Source organism: Leptidea sinapis, chromosome 16 (assembly GCF_905404315.1).
Source record: "Leptidea sinapis chromosome 16, ilLepSina1.1, whole genome shotgun sequence".
Classification (NCBI taxonomy): domain Eukaryota; kingdom Metazoa; phylum Arthropoda; class Insecta; order Lepidoptera; family Pieridae; genus Leptidea; species Leptidea sinapis.
In genome coordinates, this window is record NC_066280.1 from 13753669 (window position 1) to 13774133 (window position 20465).

The following is a 20465-nucleotide window of genomic DNA, read 5'->3' on the forward strand; positions in this document are numbered from 1 at the left end:
GCAGTGCCGCTCAGGATTCTTGAAAATCCCAAAAATTTTAAGCGGCCGCGGCGTTACAATTGCGCTCGTCACCTTGAGACATAAGATGTTAAGTCTCATTTGCCCAGTAATTTCACTAGCTACGGCGCCCTTCAGACCCTAAACACAGTAATGTTTACACATTACTGCTTCACGGCAGAAATAGGCGCCGTAAAATATTGCAAACAACTGGAGTAAATGCGGCAATGTATGGATGTAACCGTCGATACTCATTATGCTGTCATGTACCATATTATATCGGCTTCGGTTTAAAGAATGTCATTGTTCAAACCGATAAAAAACCTGAATATATTTTATTTTCTTTATAGGCCTTGTATAGATAACGCACACGGCACGAAACATGCGAACCGGCTTGCCAAAATAAATAGCAACCGTACAAACATTCCGCGTAAGACAACCTGTTACACTACAATCGCATCATCCATCATTCTTCTCGGAAATAATAATATAGGCTCAAAGTAAAATCGCCTCTAACTTCATTCGCTAGAGGTTTAAATTGGTATGGTAGTTTTTATTACAACAATTTTCATTCATGGCAGAGATACGCCGACGCAAGATTTGCCATTCGATCAATTGTGACGTGGGTCGTGGCCTTTGTGTTTTTAAGTTTATGCGCGAGTTTATGAATATGTTTTTTTGTATCTATGTTGTTGTCTATGTTTAAATGTTTGTTTTTGAAGTTATACTTCTTTAGGTGCGTTATGAAAATATGATAAGAGTGAAATTTTAAGATGCGCGCGCATTACTGTAGCACAAAAGTAACAGGGTGAAGTTGGTTCCTCAAATTTTCTGACGATTGCGTCATTCGTTATTTTTTTTTTGGTTTCTTTGTTCACTATTACGATAGGCAAAGGGTTCAAACCGGTACAGCCGTATTCGTTGTTTAATAATTAATTGCCAAAGCCATAGCTGCAAGATTTTTACAATATTGTTATAGGAATGAATAATTTTAAGGATTTTTGCTTTGTTAGGCCAAAGAAGTATAGCTTCTTGCGTGCGTACACACACACTTTTTTATATATGACAGGGCAAGGCCGGTCACATGGCCAGGGTCTTCGTGGTTGTCCATTGTTGTGGGTGTTGATCATGACCGTGACAGTGAACATGACGTTCAGCTGATGGTAAATAATACGCCCTGCCCATTGCATTGCAATCGTTCAGGTTTCTTGATTAAATTCTGAACGGCACAACAATTGCAATTTTATAATAATTACTGGTCAAATGAGACATAATTTCACTGGCTACACCCTTCAGACCGAAACACAATAATGCTTACACATTACTGCTTCACGGAAGAAATGAGCGCCGTTGTGGTACCCATAATCTAGCCAGCATCCTGTGCAAAGGAGCCTACCATTGGCGGACATGACAACGAGCGACAAAATATCCGGTATTTTATTGTTAAATTGAATAACAAGACCCATGACGGAGTCCTTAACCCTAGCTAACCTATAACACCGTACGTACAATCTTAATTCTTAAAGGTAATGCCTTGAGAATGTGATTTATATATAGAAAAGCCCCAGCTGTGCAAAGGAACACTTATACCCCATGGCTTAGCCTCGATTTCCACACTTGTAAGTGACAATAATGGGACGTTCACTTGGGCTCATGTAGGGTCACCATTGATTTAAGTGACAGTTCCAATATATGTATCTATATATATAATGAAAATGTTCTTTGTTTATAATAGTAGCGTCGTACTAACGTCGATATTTTGTAAATTATCTCTGTGATCCTGCAGGCCTACCATGAACTCTTATTACGATTCAATTGACAACCTAAAATCAACTGCTTTGCTATTTCATACCACGACGTCAGCGATCCAATTTTGGTTGACGTCAAATCAAGTCGGAAATTTAATCGCAAACTGTTTTACTTCGTTCATTCATTCGTACCATGAGTTAATAATTCAACATCAACTGGATGGTTTACGTGTCAAAGTGAGCGATTCAAAAAAAGTTGCTACTCTCTTAGCAGAAAGTAAATCGTTTTGTTAATAGAGAGAGGTAACCTAGCTTGTATGGATTCCTCAAGGCCATTGGCTCGGGCCCCAGCTTTAAGTCTAATTGAATAAAGTTTCTTTGACTTTGATACGTGTGCAAATTTTGGACTAAATCATACATAAGTCTTAAAGTTGGTAAAAATCACGTTCATAGATTCCTTCACATCCCTACTAATATTATAAATGTGAAAGTAAGTTTGTTTGTTACGCTTTCACGCCTAAACCACTAAGCAGATACTGATGAACTTTACACACAGGTGATAGATAGGTACAGAGATAGACTAGATCTTGCAAAAGGGCATAGGCTACCATTTTTTCTTACAAAAGGGTCTGAACAGGTTGTAATAAGGGATGAAAGTCTGCATGGGAATTCTGCATTTTCGGAAATAAAACTATGAAACTTTGTACTTAGGTTCGAACAAATGTTTATAAATTATCACTTGATAAGAAATAATTTATAAACATTTGTTCGATTTCCGAAACTTTGACCTACATGGGGATAGTCGAAGTCTTAGGGGATAGACAAATAAACTTTATTCAATTAAGCTTAAACTAAGCGCTTTTGAATCGTCACTACAAATATTTCTTTTAAATTACTGAATTTACCATTTGATGGTAAATAGTTGTGTCTGTATGTGTATTATTTGAAAAGTGTCCTAAAAAATTAAAAATGCTGCCTAAATTAAGTATTCCACGCGGACGAAGTCGCGGGTAAAAGCTATTAGATAGATAGACCAGCGGGAGGCATCTTTGCACAGGATGCCGGCTAGATTATGGGTACCACAACGGCGTCTATTTCTGCTGTGAAGCAGTAATGTGTAAGCATTATTGTGTTTCGGTCTGAAGGGCACCGTAGCTTGTGAAATTACTGGGCAAATGAGACTTAACATCTTATGTCTCAAGGTGTCGAGCGCAATTGTAGCGCCGCTCAGAATTAAAAAAAAAGGTAATGTAAAGCGTATATAAATATGTAGATTCGCGAATGTATTATGCCATTGCTAGCCATCATCCAGAGCAGCTGATAGCGAGGCGCGCTGATACGGATAATAAACTGTTATCATATTATGTTATACATTACTCAATTGCTCTCATCCTGTCGCTCGAGGTCGTTCCATTGAGCCTACCTGTACACTGTGTGCTTGAGGTCTAACTATGTTACCTAATGGGAAATATTAATAAAGCTGTTTTTCTTTTGTGTTATATTACAGTGAGTATCTGATACACCGAAGTGTTATCGTTCGAATCTCTCACACACCATTTCGTTGTCCTTCTGTTAACACTCGGTGACCCAGTGCTCTGTGAACGGCTGGATCACTTGGCGTTGCGTAGAGATATCGCTACATTGTGTGTCTTCTACCGCATTTATCACGGGGAATGCCGCCGAATTCCAGTTCGCACGACACGCCACACGTTAGAATATCATCCCCACCATCTGGATGTGTGGCGATCATCCACAGTGCGGTTTTCAAGGAGCTTTCTTCCACGTACTACAAAGCTGTGGAATGAACTTCCTTGTGCGGTGTTTCCGGGACAATACGACAACCTACCTTGGTACCTTGAAAAAAAGCGTGTACACCTTCCTTGAAGGCCGGCAACGCTCCTGTGATTACTCTGGTGTTGCAAGATATTAAGGGCGGCGGTGATCACTTAACAACAGGACCCGTACGCTCGTTTGTCCTCCTATTCGAAAAAAAAAAGACTCTACAAGTTGAAGTGAACTTCAAATACTGACGTCTGCGGTCACTAACAGCAATGAAATCAACCTTTTAAATCAAATTGATCATATTTGAACCAATATGTATACCTGGATGCGAGTAATTAGGCGAATAACTATACTAGAGAATAAAATTCGATAATCTTTAGTTCTTGTTGTATTTAGTTTTATTTGAATGTGAAAAAGCTCTTATGTGCCTACATAACGTTGAAGTAAAATGTACATAAATTGCATTTTTTAATTAGTTTTTTTTTTAAATAAAGTACCTATTTAAATTCTTTGCATTCGTTATTAGCAGGCTCGCGCTTTTAATAAAATAATTCGTCGTAGTTTCTTTACTAGTAGAAATTAGAATAAGTAATGACTAAGTTCTTAGCTCAGTTAGTAGTCGATTCTTGTGCTTTACGATCTGGTTTGAAAAGAACTTTCTTAAATAAAAACTTATCAACTAAGCTACTTAATATTGATATAAGTAATATTATATTCGTCTCAATTTTGACTTTCTAAAAGCGATCCTCTAGCCGTCGGCGTCCGATGAAAAAAAATATTCCCGTGAATATCGAACGTCCCTACGTCACAATATTTTAGAATAGTTGAGGCTGAGGAACACCAGCTGTGTCCCTTTCATAAAGAAATTGAGTGTGAATATATGTTTTGCCTTTGTTTGAATTGTAGCGTTTTTAGGAATTCTTACTGAATGTTTCTGAACTGTGAACTGAAACGAGACACCTGGAACGCTACGAAAGATGTTCTATTGTTCACATGAATTATATTTAGATGATATTCCTAATGGTTATTTAGCACGCATACTTTTGCTTATTTTAAACTAGCTGACCTGACAGAGGCTGTTATGTCAATAGTACGTTGGGAGTATAGTTACCAGTGGGAGGCTCCTTTGCACCGGATGCCGCCTAGATTATGGGTACCACACCGGCGCCTATTTCTGCCGTGAAGCAGTAATGTGTAAGCATTACTGTGTTTCGGTCTGAAGAGCGCCGCAGCTAGTGAAATTACTGGACAAATGAGACTTGACATCTTATGTCTCAAGGTGACGAGATCAGTTTTAGTGCCGCTCAGAATTTTTTGGTATTTTCAATAATCTTGAGCGGCGCTGCATTGTAATGGGCAGGGCGTATCAGTTACCATCAGCTGAACTTCCTACTCGTCTAGTCTCTTATTTTCATTAAAAAAAATGATTTAAGTATTCGGGAATTATGCAGTAGTCGAATGCCATCAGAAATGTGTAATCAAAGTTATGAGTTAAAAATTAAACAAAAACGTATTAAAATTAAAAACTTAGTAAAGAAATGATGAGGATTAATATCGTGATTGTGTTAACAGATTTTACATAACCACTTTATAATTTTTAAGTATTAAAATGGATATAGTGGGTATGTTATCCTTAAGAGATAGACATATGACACCACACCACCGACAAATATCGTTAATATATACAAACAAATGTATACCAATACTTAATACTTTATATACTAAAATCTTCCTCGAGAACCATTTTATCCATTGCTGAAAACAGCATGAAAACCCGTGCCGTAGTTTTTGAGTTTATCGCGAATAGACAGACATTTAGACTTAGGACTTAGTTTTAAAATATGAAGTGATGGCAGAGTGGTACCCATAATACACAATACACAATATTTATTTTAAGTCAAGTATTGAATTAATATATTCAAATTTTTGGAGATATTAAGATGGTTTGGTCAAATAGATAGACTCAACAAAAATAGTTTATATTTAGAACTGTTTATATATATAGTCAAAACATATAAAATAATTTGCATATCATTAAATATAAATAAATAACCCCTATGGAAACCTACTTGTTCTGAAAAAGTGCAGCTGATTTGTTTGAATAAATTATATTAATATTTTTAATAGAACTTAAAATTGGTAATGGTGTTATTAAATAAAATAAATAATAAAATAAAATGTCTGGAGAAGAGTCTCTCTAAAGTCTAGTCTGAGTAAAAAGTACAGAGGATGCAATAACAGCAATAAATCAATTTTAAATCTTGGTATGTCTCATAATTTTCGAAGTGAAAACTTCTTTAGCGGCGTTGAGCACTTATCTTTGGGATGGGTACAAAATGTTTAACTCGCGTTAGAACACGTGAACTGATCGAAAATTCGTAAGATAGTCGTGCAAATTATGGATGGAAGTTGATTTTTCTGAGAGATAAACTTTTTAATGTAAAATAATTGTTAATAGTTCTGAAGTGTAAATTTTTTTATTTTTGTTTTAAATTGTCATTTTTGTGTACGATAGCGCAATAAATGAATATCGTATTAAACCACATAAATTCTTATACTTTTTTACTGATATATAAAGCAATCCGTGCGAAATGTTTTCCTAACCATTCCAAATTATTAAAAAATGCACAACGTTAATGTTCAAGTTTACACTTGTGCCGGCACTTCCTGGAGTGCAACCCGTTATATTTTTCAACTTAAGCAATATAAGGCACCTCCTCGTAATTCTCTCCTATTTAAAAATAGAGTATCTGTTGATGGCGACGTATAACATTCGCCATCCGGTGTTCACGTGTTACGTGGATTGCTGTACGTTTGCCGGCCGCGGCCGTGGGAACTCAAATATAACAAACACGCTTTAAGTAAATAAACATTGGCATCTCGAGTGTATTAAACACGCTAGGATCGGGTTTCTGTTTTATGGGAAACGCCCAAAGGTTCCGGAAATTAAATCCTGAAGTGTGGCTAGCGGTCAACTTTCGCGATTTCCTCAGTGAAATATTGACGCACTTTTCATCTATTAATGACGTTCCATCGCCAGCATTCGGGTCGAAATGCTTACAGCTCTTGAAATCTTTACGAGTGTCAAGCCAGGCCGGTATACTGGATTTTGTTTTGGCACAAACAAGTTTAATCAATTATTTAAGTAATAATATCTGATCGACCGAGACTTGTTCGGATTTTCGAAATTCGTCTAGTTGGAATTACTTAAATTATTAATACAATGTCTATATATATATATATATATATATCATATCAACGATATTCATAAAATTTATTATACAGGGGATTTCGGGAGCGATAAATCGTTCTAGCTAGAGTTTCTATTTAAAAAATGTAGTTTTATTCGTGTTTTAATGAGAAACAGCTACAATAACATTAGATTATAAATTTCACCATTATAGCTATACAAAACTGTAATAAGCTCAGATGGGACATTAGGTGACCCGGAAAGCAGAACATCCCGGTTCGAATCCAGATGTCCTATTAGTTTTTTTTGTGCAAGTGTGTACATTTTTAAAAATTCGAGCAAGCCGGATTTTTATGAATTAAGTAATATAGTTAACAATATTTATACATATCTGTATTGTGGTTCACTAATAGCGGGCACAGTATGTATTTTACATAGGTAACAAAATTTGGACACTTAAATATATAAAAAATTAAAATAAATCGAAACTTTAAATTATTACAATTTTTTTTATGTAATAGGAGGACAAAAGGAGCGTACGGGTCACCTGTTGTTAAGTGATCACCGCCGCCCACAATCTCTTGCAACACCAGAGGAATCACAGGAGCGTTGCCGGCCTTTAAGGAAGGTGTACGCGCTTTTTTGAAGGTACCCATGTCGTATCGTCCCGGAAACACCGCACAAGGAAGTTCATTCCAAAGCTTTGTAGTACGTGGAATAAAGATCCTTGAAAACCGCACTGTGGAGTACCGCCATACATCCAGATGGTGGGGATGATATCGTAAGTTGTGGCGTGTCGTGCGAAGGTGGAATTCGGCGGCAGGAATCAGGTTAAACAGCTCTTTGGAACACTCCCCGTGATAAATATGTATTATAAATTGAACTAATTCCAAGTTCCAACTAGACGATTTATAACACAGTACAGGTATAGTACAGTTCAAGTATTTTTTTTGCCAAATTTTGAATATGTCTAGATTTTTATTTTTCTGTGATATTAATATTATATTATTTACGTACAATATGATTATAAAAACATCGCGTGTGTTCCATCTCTGATCTAACTAAAGTAAGACAGTATACTGTAATATAATTCCCAAAGTCAATCCAAGTTGAGGCCGTGTTCGGATTACAGCGAGTGCGGAAGTTGTGAAACTCGCCAATTTGTAAAGGCTTCAGTTTTTAAACAACTTGGATGGCTTCTGTTTCTGAAATAGATGTGCGGTGCTTATTTTATTCTTATGACGTCTGAGACGCGAGTAATTTTGACAAAACCTTTATGGGATTACTGTTTAAAATTTCGAAAAACGCATGTTACTTTGATCCTATTAATGAGTTCAATTGTGGAAACAAGCGCACACATACTGTTTAGAATAAATACAATTTTGTTTTTATTAGATATGAAATAAGGGACGAGACGAACAGTACGTTCAGTTGATACGCCGTACCCATAACAATGCAGGACCTCTTAGGATTCTTGAAAAACCCAAAAATTCTAAGCGGCACTACAATTGCACTCATCATCACCTTGAGAAATAAGATGTTAAGTCTCATTTGCCCAGTAATTTCACTAGCTACGGCGACCTTCAGACCGAAACAAAGTAGTGTTTACATATTACTGCTTCACGGCAGTAATAGGCGCTGTTGTGGTACCATAATCTAGCCGGCTTCCTGTGCAAAGGAGCCTCCCACTGGTTAAAAAAAATACTAAAAACACGCTGTGAACTTTGCTTAGTACTGCGCTCCTTACACAGATTTTAAAAACCAGACTTAATTTACAATATGTTTGCAAAAAGTTGAGGTCGTGAGTCGAACATATAAGAAACTCAACGGGCCACTTCAATCATTTTGTATATTATATTATCAAATTAGTTTGTAAAATTCTGCATCCAATATATGAGTCGTGCATAAAAATATATATTATTTCATAAAAAGTAATAAATAATTAACTGTATAAATATAAATGATCGTATATTGGATGCATCAACCTTTAGACACAGCTTTAGAGCTTGAACTTATTGTTCACGAAGCACGTGAACATGATGGTCGTGATTACTGTCACAATTAGTAATTGCATCCAACAAATAAAATCATTTATTAACTATACAGGTCAACCTGGCACCACATGCAGCACCCGTTCACGAGTTGACGCGTGGACCAGCCATCGTTCCCTTGGCACATATTTGAAGTAAGGACGACCCGGATCATGACGCCGCCGCAAGCATAGCCATTCAGTGAGCATGATGAACCAATTTAAAGCATACCTATGCATGATAACTAAAGATTAATAATGCTCACAAAGCAAGCCACAAATCTAATATACTTATAAAATTATCATGTCGCGGTGTTTTTAGTTAAACTCCTTCGAAACGGCTTGACCGATTCTCATGAAATTTTGAGTGCATATTGGGTAGGTCTGAGAATCGGACAACATTCATCCCCCTAAATGTTAAGGGTGTTCACGCCAAATTTTTTTTTAATTTTATTTTTTTGACATTATTTTTTTATTTGATTGATTATGAGTCAGTATTAAAAAATACACACAACTTCAAATTTTCACCCATCTACGACCAACAGTTACTTTTGTATCGCGATATTAAAATCGCGTCTGAGAATCGGACATCTATTTTTCATCCCCCTAAATGTTAAGGGTGGTCCACGCCAATTTTTTTTTTTTTAATTTTTTTGACATTTTTTTTAATTTGTTTGATTATGAGTCAGCATTAAAAAATACACACAACTTAAAATTTTCACCCATCTACGATCAACAGTTACTTTTGTATCGCGACTTTAATATCGTCAATACAACGTTTGCTGGGTCAGCTAGTGATATATAAACCAAAAAATATATTATACTCATCTTACATTCACAAGATTATTAACTAATATATACAACAGTGATCATATATTGTGTTTTAGGATGGCTATCTATATTAAGTGATAAACCTCAGAGAATGTCAACATAATCTACAGCGACCTTCTTTTGAACAATCGTGTTATGACTTCAATAAATTTGGGGTGAGCTGCTATTGTTGCGTTCTGCGTGGGCTATTAAATATTAATGACATAAGTAATAGCTGAACATATAGATGTATCTTCGGCTATGGCCAGGAAAATTTCATCAGGAATGCTTGATATTTCATAAAATGAAGAATAAAATATGTTACTGATTATTAGATTTACTTTCTAATTTTTCAGTGAAGAACGTATCATGACGTAGGTACTACCAAAGATACCGAAATGTGCATTGGTAGATTTGTGGTATATTACTTTCTCACCACCAAGAGTTGAAAGCGTTTTTCGAAAGGATATGTTGAGTAATTAAATTGGCACGAGGAAACCAATTATCGTTCATAATTATTACCGTAAAGAGGTAACTTAAGAGATGATGAGGATGTTAAAAATGAAATTTACTACACGTAGGCTTTTGGGCTCGAAACGGATCTAGCTGGGACAAAACAGAACAAGCAGACCAATGCAATGTTTTAAATAAAAATATGCTTATTGCTCGTCTGATGGCAATGGCCTTGCTGTTCGCAATGGCCGCGCCATTGGAATTCGGAATCAAGAGTAATGCCGTAAGAAATGTAGCAGATTACACTGGTTTTACCATGTTACCTTTACCAAAAATGTACAAAAACGGAGAGCCATTTTTTTTACATTTTTGATATTTGTGGTCTCTCAAAATGTGGTCTGCTGAGAGGTCTGATGTCGCTAACGAATTACAACGCAATATTTTTAGTTAATATTTAGTTTGGTTGGTTAGCTTGTACCAAAAAACTGTTCAAGACTAAATTTTCTTTTTCTTGATTGATATATTTGTTCTAGACTCTTTTTCTCACGCACTATCCTTTTTTATGGAAAAGGAGAAACTTTTATGAGAAACGAGCGTACGGGGTCACCTGGTGTTAAGTGATCACCGCATTCTCTTCTCACTACACTCATTCCACACACACTACATTCTCTTGCAACACTAGAGGAATCACAGGAGCGTTGTCGGCCTTTAAGGAAGGTGTGAAGGCGCCTATCAGTTCAGTTCCGAGCGCGGTCGGTAACGTACATGCTCACTGATATTCGCGATCTGCGCGGTAACCGCCACTGCTCGCTATTATGACTATGAGTTCCGAATTGCTGGCATTCCTTCAGCACGCAATTGATACTATGGACGAGATCAGCATCATCCAGATCTGTGCGCTCCTGTAGGAGGTTTTGATGAAAACCGACCAGATGCCGTCCCGCAGGAGGGATGAAAGGGGAGAGAAAAGTCTTCAGGACATGATAAATCTCCTGAAGGTGACTGATTCTGACGACGTACCGTCTTTCGTGGCAAGGAACTTGAACAAATTACCGTCCGTCTCCTTCGACCATGTCGACGTCACCAGGTTGCTGAAGGACATCACAAACCTCAAGGCAGGCCTGGCAGAAGTAGTGTTGAAATTAGAGGCATCTCAGAACACTACCAGGGACCTGCAAGCTGAAGTTGCGACTTTGCGCAATAAACTGTTGTAAGTAGGTCATTATAGAGGCCAATAACATCAACACACGATATGGGGCTTGCATTGCTTCGCCAGCGAGTTTTGGTCAGCGCAATTCGACTCGACAACGGCCGCTGTGCCCGTACGTGTAAGCGGTAATGTACTTGCCGCCCGTCCCTCACCTTCTACCCTCTCGGAGGTGTCGCCTGCTGTCGTTACGTCAACACCTCAACGTGACTATGCTGCTGCCATCCTCCAGCAACCCACAAAGCGGACAGTGCTGAGGACAGAAAGTGGAAGCGGGCACGCCCGCAACGAACCCGCTTGTAGAACTGTGTCAGAGGGTCTGACCGACAAGGATGGCTTCATTAAGGTGGAGCGGAAGAACGGGACACCTCCTAGTCATAACCAATGTGGCACAGCACCGATAGGACAGAACCAGCTCCTGCGTCCCGTAATCCCAGCACCGTATATCTACGTCTCTCGCTTTCACCACACCACCAAGACCTCCGACATTGTTCAGTACTTGGTGGAGAAGACAAGGTTCCGGTTGGGGGTCGAAAAGTTGGTGACGCGTCACGCAGTAGACTTCAACTCTTTTGTTGTTCGCGTCCCGACAGAACATATATCAACCTTCCTGGACGTGCAGCTGTGGCCGAAGCTACCGAACCCGCGCCTCACATCGCCGCGAAAATGTGACGTAGATTTAAGTTAGATATCGTATGTTAGACTATAAGGTATTTATTTTATGGGCCTTGTAGCCTGAAATAAAGGAATTATTATTATATTATTATTATTATTTTGAAGGTATAATGTCGTATAGTCCCGGAAACACTGCACAAGAAAGCTCATTCAACAGCTTTGTAGAACGTGGAAGAAAGCTCCTTGAAAATCTCACTATGGAGGACCGCCACACATCCAGATAGCGCGGTCGATATCCTAATATATGGCGTGTCGTGCGAAGGTGGAATTCGGCTGCTGGATCAGGTGAAACAGCTCTTCGGAACACTTCACGTGATAAATGCGGTAGAAGACACAATGTAGCGATCTCTCTACGCAACGCCGAGTAATCGAGTCGTTCACAGAGCATTGGGTCCCCGACAATTAGTGGGAGACACACGTTGCGGTGGAGATGAAGAAATAGTTACTATAGACCCCGATAAGCTACAATACAAATTGTAATTGCTCTAAAGGACGAACGCAGACTGTACTCTAGGCGTGAACTTGACATCTCCCACCTCGCTTTGATTTGATTTCACTTCGCATTAAATATCACCGTTCAATATCCGACGCGGTACCAATACTAATGATTTTAATACAGCTATAACCTGCTCGGAAAGAATTGTATATTACGCACCTACGGCGAAAAGTAGGTCATTATCACCCGCGGAATGTTGATAGTGACAATCGCGGTTGTCAATGTCCTACTTATCTCACGTATTGCGTAAACCTACGGTTTTTTTCCACCTGGATGACATGATCGCTTTTAGTCCCTGGTATAAGGGACAAAAGTCGTCTTGCCGGAAGAGAATCGGCCACTTTTCTCCCTCGTACCAGGGACTTAAAGTGAGCTTTTCATCAAGGTGGAAATAAAACGTTTTTGTATAACATACGAATTACTTATAGAACTATTTATATTTAAAGTACTAGCACGAAGAGATTCCATAAAATATTCAGTGGGTAAATCCAGTTGCAAACCCGTTGTGCGTCCAATTGTAAACATGTCACACAGGACATCATGCACCGTGACAGCGGCGGGCTCGCGTGACAGGACCGCGACACCTGACGGCGACGTGACATGTTGAAATGTACGCTGATTTGTAAATTATGATGGAATATTCTCACTACACGACGCGGACGGCTCTATGAGATTAAATACGCTTGTTTGTGAAATATTATAAATATAAAATATACACCGTTGCACCGGATGCCTGCTAGATTATAGGTACCACAACGGCGCCTATTTCTGCCGTGAAGCAGTAATGTGTAAGCATTATTGTGTTTCAGTCGCAAGGGCGCCGTAGCTAGAGAAATTACTGGGCAAACGAGACTAAACAACTTATGTCTCAAGGAGAAATTGTAGTGCCGCTCAGAATTTTTGGGTTTTTTAGAATCCTGAGCGGCACTGCATTGTAATGGGCAGGGCGTATCAATTACCATCAGCTGAAGTTCCTGCTCGTTTCGTCCCTTATTTTTCATAAAAAAAAAATTAGCGACCAAACTCATTATTATAAAGTATTGTGTTGGTTCCTGGTTGGTTTAGAAATACTATTATAGGAATACAGGTGGCGCTGTGATAGTTGAAAGGAATTTTTCACTTTTGGATTTTTGGCAAATTTTTTTTTTGAACGTTTAAATTGATGATCATTTTCATAATATAAATTATGACATAAGCTGTCATTGTTTGCGGTGGGATCGCTATGAAATGTATGTATTATAGCAGACAAATTAATGCAAGCACAAATCTTATCTGGATACTGTCATAAAAAGCAAGACAACTCCTGCATCTTGAGTTATTAAGTCTCTATTGTGGCTGACAGTTGCTTATAACATCAGATAAAGAGTATATAACTTGTATACATTACATTAATATTAGATTAGATTGTATGACATAAAGTAATAACGACATTTAATTTATTACTAATGAAATCACAGAGCGGTTACGATCATAGATTTAAAATATATAAGTTGTAGTGGATTATATTTGTCAATGTGTGTGATAGCTCGTGGTTTAATATTTATAATACTTTTTTTTTGAAAAACAACAAAAAATTATGAACGATGCGAGACTCGAACCCACGACCTCCGGCATCCGTGCCGGTGCTCTAACCAACTGAGCTAACCGTTCGAGTGTCGCATCGTTATATATATTGTGTATTAATCCTAGAAGTGAGGGTTATCACTTTAAAAACATTACAAATTGTTTAGATTTACAAGAGCGACATCTCAAGTCAATTTCCTAGCAAATATTGGGGTTGAGCAGGTTATCAACTGTAAACTAGATCCTGTGGATGAAGCCACAACCTGAGATTTGAACAAAGCATACAGGATTTTATAACGATGCGACACTCGAACGGTTAGCTCAGTTGGTTAGAGCACCGGCACGGAACGCCAGATGTTGTGGGTTCGAGTCCCGCATCGTTCATAAAATGTTTTTGTTTTTCAAATTTTATTTATGTTTTAATCCTAGAAGTGAGGGTTATCACTTTAAAAACATAACAAATTGTTTATTTAAAATACTAATAGCCCAAGAGCCCACGACGGCCAGACCTTCATAATTGAGCGAAGCGAAGATGAGCGGAGCAGAGCTCACACCGTGTGTCTCCAATTGATTTCTGTGTTAAATTGTTTCTCGGCCATTTCTGGACCGATTTTAATTAATTAAATTTTCTAGGTTATTCTCGAGACTGTTGTCGATTGACTTATTATAATTAAAAACAAACATGATTTACAAATTATTCTAAATTAGCACGCGCTATTTATATTTATTTAGTTTTAATTGTAACACTGCTATTAATCGAGGGTGATTCGACTGTCAGGTTCTTAGTTATTGAATTAGGAAATCAGCACAAGTTTCTCATGTGACCAAATAAAGCGCTAATTCCTCATGCTTAAAGTATGGCACCAAATTCCAAAATATTCAGTTAATGTTTTTGTTTGGATTAATTTTGTTTTGTTATTGTAGATAGACTTAGTTTACCTCGTTTCGCTGAAATATACGCCGCAGCGAAGCGGTACGACGAGCGATTGCGGCATCCTAGTATTATAAAAGCTGAAAGTTTTACTGTGCATGTCCCCTATACAGGTAGGAACGACCAGCGACGATAATGTTTGGGTTGTGGTTACTTGGGCGGGTAACAGCTAGTAAAGGTGAATAAAATACTACATAAACTTCGTTAAAGTAAAAAGCTCAATTTTTTTATATTTTCTTCGGGATAACTTTAGAGATCTCATCATCTATTGCCGGCCACTTATGACAGTTGCTACCCCCTGCCAGACACCCCTTCACTTTAATAAATTATACTTATACCTTCTTTCGTTAGTATAAAAGCTTTTATCTATCTTCGTATGTCCTTCCTCTGGGCTTGAGAACTCTTCATCAATCCTTCATCAACAGTGAGAGAATGACATGTTCTCAATTTGGATGTATATCGTTTATCTTTATTTCACTTTATCAACCCAATGTCAAATAAAAAAAAATACTTATTACCTGACGAAAATTACTATAACGAATTTTAGGTAGTATTTTATTCACCTTTACTACCTGTCACCTGCACAAATAACCACAACCCAAACTATCGTTGCATGGAAAATAATGATAAACCAATATTGCGAGAGTAAATAAGAAAAACTGTCTGTGCTAAAAATAACAAAATGCATTTAGTTGTTAGTGACGTCCGCGTACCACGTGTTAATGTAAATAAATTGGTTGATTGATTTATAAATGATTACAAAGGTTAATTATTATTCATAGCATCTGCGTCATTTATTGGAAACTCCGTCGAAAAATCCGTATGTGCTTGTTTTTTGCATACCTAATTACCTCATCAACGGATACCGAATGCTGTACAGTACAATTAGTTTATGGGATTATTATTAATAATAACATTTACTTGATTGTTTTTTATAATTCACCTCTTTCGCTTCGGTAGAAACTGAAAATAATATAATTTTAGTTAATTCAGTGGGTGTGGCCACTGCAGCTGCCACAGGTGCTTTGTGCAGCTTTGGCCTGTGCAAAGGAGCCTTCCACTGGATTTGAATTAAATAAAACGCGTGCTATTGTTATAGTGTTTGTACATTCGTTTTTACGTAAAAGCTACATTTTAATTATTATTTTACCAACCCGACCTTTTCAGAGCACTTTTTCAGGGGGACTAGAAAGAAAATACTAGATTTTGTATGCTGTATCTATATATTTATAATACCACCGATTACACTCTCTCAATTAGGATGAAAAGACTTCTCGCTGCGTTCAAAGCTAGTATCAAAATCGATTATAGATTTACTGTAACAGAAATGTAGATGTACCGTGAGGTTGGTCGTTGCAGCTAGTAAAACGTTACAAGTTTCGATAAATCACCTCGACGTTAGAGCCTGGGGTCAGTGCTCGTAGGCGAGGTCGACTGGTGCAGGGGACTCCTGTTGGACAGATAGCTTCTAAATATACCTTTGCAATGCAGCAGGTGAAGGTATATATCTATAACTATGGTATATTACTATCCGGTCAATTCAAATTCAAATATTTTTATTCAAAGTAGGATGTGAAATTACTCATTGAAAGTCAACTACCACCCATTCCAAAATGAATGCCTCAGGCCTGAGAAGAATGGGCGCAACAAACTCAGCGGGCTTTTTTTTTCATCAAAAATGAATCATATTGTATACAATTGTGGAAAAAAAGAAGCGAAAAAATGGGGAAATATTTCTTTTAAATTAATTCAGTAGTTTCATTTGAAAACCATTAAATTTGTTTGACGTAATTTATGGATTTCTACTAATGTCTAATAGGGTCGCTCGCGGGGCTATTCTGATGGTGCCCTAACAGTTGGTCCAGCCGTTTTAAAGTCCAAAGGGGACTTATTTTTTTTTGTTTATGAAAAAAAGGGAAGAGACGAGCAGGACGTTCAGCTGATAGTAATTGGTAATATACTGCCCATTACAATGCACACTGCTCAGTATTCTTGAAAAACCCAAAAATTCTTAGTGCCACTACAATTGCGCTAGTCACCTTGAGACATAAGATAATGTTAAGTCTCATTTGCCCAGTAATATCACTAGCTACGGCGACCTTCAGACTGAAGCACAATAATGTTTACACATTACTGCATACACATATACACGCCACATACAAATGTCGATATTTGTATATCGACCAAAACGAAGCAGAAACTGTTAAATTGATGTCATGACTGACCCGATTGACCTTGACCGACTAAAGTCCTCGTCGAGTTATGTCATGCACGGCGCACAGTGCATCGGGCGTAGCACTTACTTAGCACAGTGTCATTATGCACCGATATTAAGGTCAGCCGTGCCGTTGTATGATACCGCTCGATAGACTAACACATGGAAGAAATGTAGAGTGTTAGGAACGTGTTCCATTGTCTCTGTATTAACGCGTGCGTAGGAAAACATATGATATTAAAATTGAAAATCAGTTATGGCTAAACAACACGCCGACACACCTGAGATTCCGAGGTGAGATGGTCTGCCCTCATCCAACGTATTCCGGCGATCTTGACCATATCGTCGGTCCGTCTTGTTGGGGGCGTACCAACACTGCGTCTCCCGGTACGTGGTCGCCATTCGAGGACTTTACTGCCCCAACATCCATCTATCCGTCGAACTATGTGCTCCGCCCACTGCCCCTTCAGTTTATAGCATAGCATAGCCCTCTCCATTGCCCCCTGAGCGACCATCAGCTTTCTCATAAGTATTAATACCTACTTCATATAAATTAGGATGCGTCCTTTACTACTAACTGTACTTTTAATTATCTTTAAGAGTACATACAAATCTTAATTCGTACGAATGTTTACCAGTTTTGTAGATACAACATAAATTTATATTAACAGTAAAACGAAAACCCAAGTATTGATTGAATCGTATTTCGATGGAAAGTTTAAATGGAATCGAGCGATCTTAATTTGATTTAGGGGCGACCACTCGAGATTTCAAAGGGACTCAGACCCTAATACAGAATTGAAAGGCTTGCCAACTCCTCAAATAATTGGTGAAACATTTAATGGATACATTTGCTCTTGAATCTTGCCTCTTTATAAATATAAATTTGTTAATTTTCACTTAAATTTATTTATTATATTTAATATTACGCTGTAGTGTGCCGTTTTAAAGATAATTAAAGGGGAATTATTACATTAATAATTAATTATATTAGGTAATACCGACTTCTCTCTCATTAGATCCAAATCTCATTAGATCATTGACAACGTAACGATGGACTTCTGAATTTGAATTTGTCCTTATTTAAAATATCTGGACGTTAAATCTTGCCGTTAATTCATTGGCAAGTTCAAGACCACAAAATATGGCCTCCGGAACAATAGTATGATCTGAATATAAATGCTTTATTTGTTGTTGCGAACACCAAAAACAGTTTATGTATGTACCCACTGAATTCAAGAAGTTCTATCAAATACTACTTATTTTGATTTTTTTTTATATTGACACCAATCTTGACTATTAATTGTTTTTGAAGTGAAACTACTTTAAATTTATTGTGTTTTTAAAGAGATAGCCCTCACTTCTGGGATTAATTACAGAAATAAAATTTAAGAACGATACGTCACTCGAACGGTTGGCTCGGTTGGAAGACCGCTCGCACGGAACGCGAGAGGTCGCGGGTTCGAGTCCCGCATCGTTCATAAATTTCGTTTTAAAATTTGATTTCTGCAAAATATCACAGAATTTAATTACGACTCTTAATCCTGATTCAAACGAAATCTTATTTCTTATATTACAGACAGACAAGGTTGAAGGTAATTTGCGCGTTAAAATTTCCACCTGAGTAAATCATATTTATCTGAAAGTCGTAGAATAGTTTTTGATACCTATAGAGAAAATTTGAACGCCAGCCGTGGCGGCGGCAGTAAATAATAAAAGTGCGGACAGAGCTAGTTAATCTCCGCCGTATCATAAATTACTGAGCTGCATCAGGTGTCTGCTGTGAGCTTGATTTATTGTGCGCGCATTTTTCTAGAATATTCTACAAGGAACGGTTATGGCTCGACAGTCGTCGGCGGGGCTTGAATATCTAAATTTAAAAACTTTCTATTATAGTAATTCTAGTTGCACGATTTTTAGGGTTCCGTAGCCAAATGGCAATCGGATCCCTTATAGATTCTTCATGTCCGTCTGTCTGTCCGTCCGTATGTCACAGCTACTTTTTTCCAAAACTATAAGAACTATATATGTTGAAACTTGTTAAGTATTCTGTGAACCACATTAACATTTTCACACAAAAAAAAACATACTTAGAACTGAAACTCCAAAATTTTTGATCAAACCTTTGGATAGGACTTCAAAAATGATATTGAGGTTTCTCATATCATATTTTTCTAAACTGAATAGTTTGCGCGAGAGACTTCCAAAGTGGTAACAGGTGTGGGGGATATATAATGTGCCAGGGTAATAATACCTACCATGCAAACTTCCACAGAAAATTGGTTTGAACAAGATTTAGTAAGTACAGTTTTATTAATACGTATAAAAGATGAGAGCTCATTTGCACTATGATTTTGAGCTTAGATTTTGTGCCTTTTCCATTTAAATAATTTAATATCATTTTCCTTTCTGTATAACTTTTATGTTATGTTACTTGTTGCTACGGAACCCTTCATGGGCGAGTCCGACTCGCACTTGGCTGTTTTTTTGTTTTGTGAATACATGTCAGAATCTAATATTAGAATTTAGAATTATAATACCTTTGTTCTTCGACCTATCGCTATTCGTTTTATTGCCTTGTTTTTCCTTTCTCATTTCATATTAGAAATGTATCTTTTGCTGATGATGTTATTCCTTCGGTAATCCCTCCGCATTGTCTAGATATCTATATTAACTTTATGCTCTTTACCATATTGCTTATATTTAACTAGCTGTGCCCGCTGCTTTGTCAGGATGTACGATTGATGAGATGCAGCCACCATTAGAAAAGTGTATTGGCATTTAGGGGTATACATTTACTACATGTACATGTAAAAGATGGAAATCATGTGTCCCTACTGCTTACATCCTCATAGAGATAATAGCGGAGCGGATTGTCTTCATTAGAATTGCTAATGCCTCAGACGACGGCAACGTGCAAAGGATTTGTGTGACAAGTGAGTGCAAATTCTGTCGCAGTCTATCCGTGTGTCATTGTAAGTTGTCCGGGCGATATATAGACCAGGGTAGATAATTTTAGCTAGAAACCCGTTGGAAATGGAAGAGAATATAAGAAAAATTAAAGCCTAAATATAAATTGCGAGCAATCTGAGGCTGAGAAGTGGAAAAGCGGGGGTGTTTAAGGGTTGACTTTTTACATTGGGACTTGTATTTTGCCGGAAATAGCGATAATCCGTTTTTTACCCTTAAACATCCCCCTTTTCCAGTTCCCGACCTCGGATCGCCCGTAATTTATTTTTCCTTTCATTTCCAATAGGTTTCAGCCTACTGTTTTTTTCCACTTTATATCATTTTCAAAGGCTCCAGCACTGTTCTAATAAAACAAGCCGGGTTCCGGCTTATGAACTAGTAACTTCTGTAAATGAAGGC

At 37.6% G+C, this 20465-nt stretch overlaps 1 protein-coding gene across 5 annotated transcripts in view; it reads left to right on the top strand.

Moving 5' to 3' along the window:
* The window catches only part of LOC126968644 (beta-arrestin-1), a 294282-nt gene that overhangs the window by 241189 nt on the left and 32628 nt on the right, over window positions 1-20465 (top strand). Inside the window, exon 3 of one of the 5 annotated variants that reach the window (XM_050813666.1) lies at window positions 8824-8948. The exons of 3 other annotated variants lie outside the window; for them this stretch is intronic. The gene's annotated coding sequence lies outside the window, so the exon portion shown is untranslated. The remainder of the gene's footprint in view (window positions 1-8823; window positions 8949-20465) is intronic. One more of the 5 variants, XM_050813667.1, reaches the window with a different exon arrangement.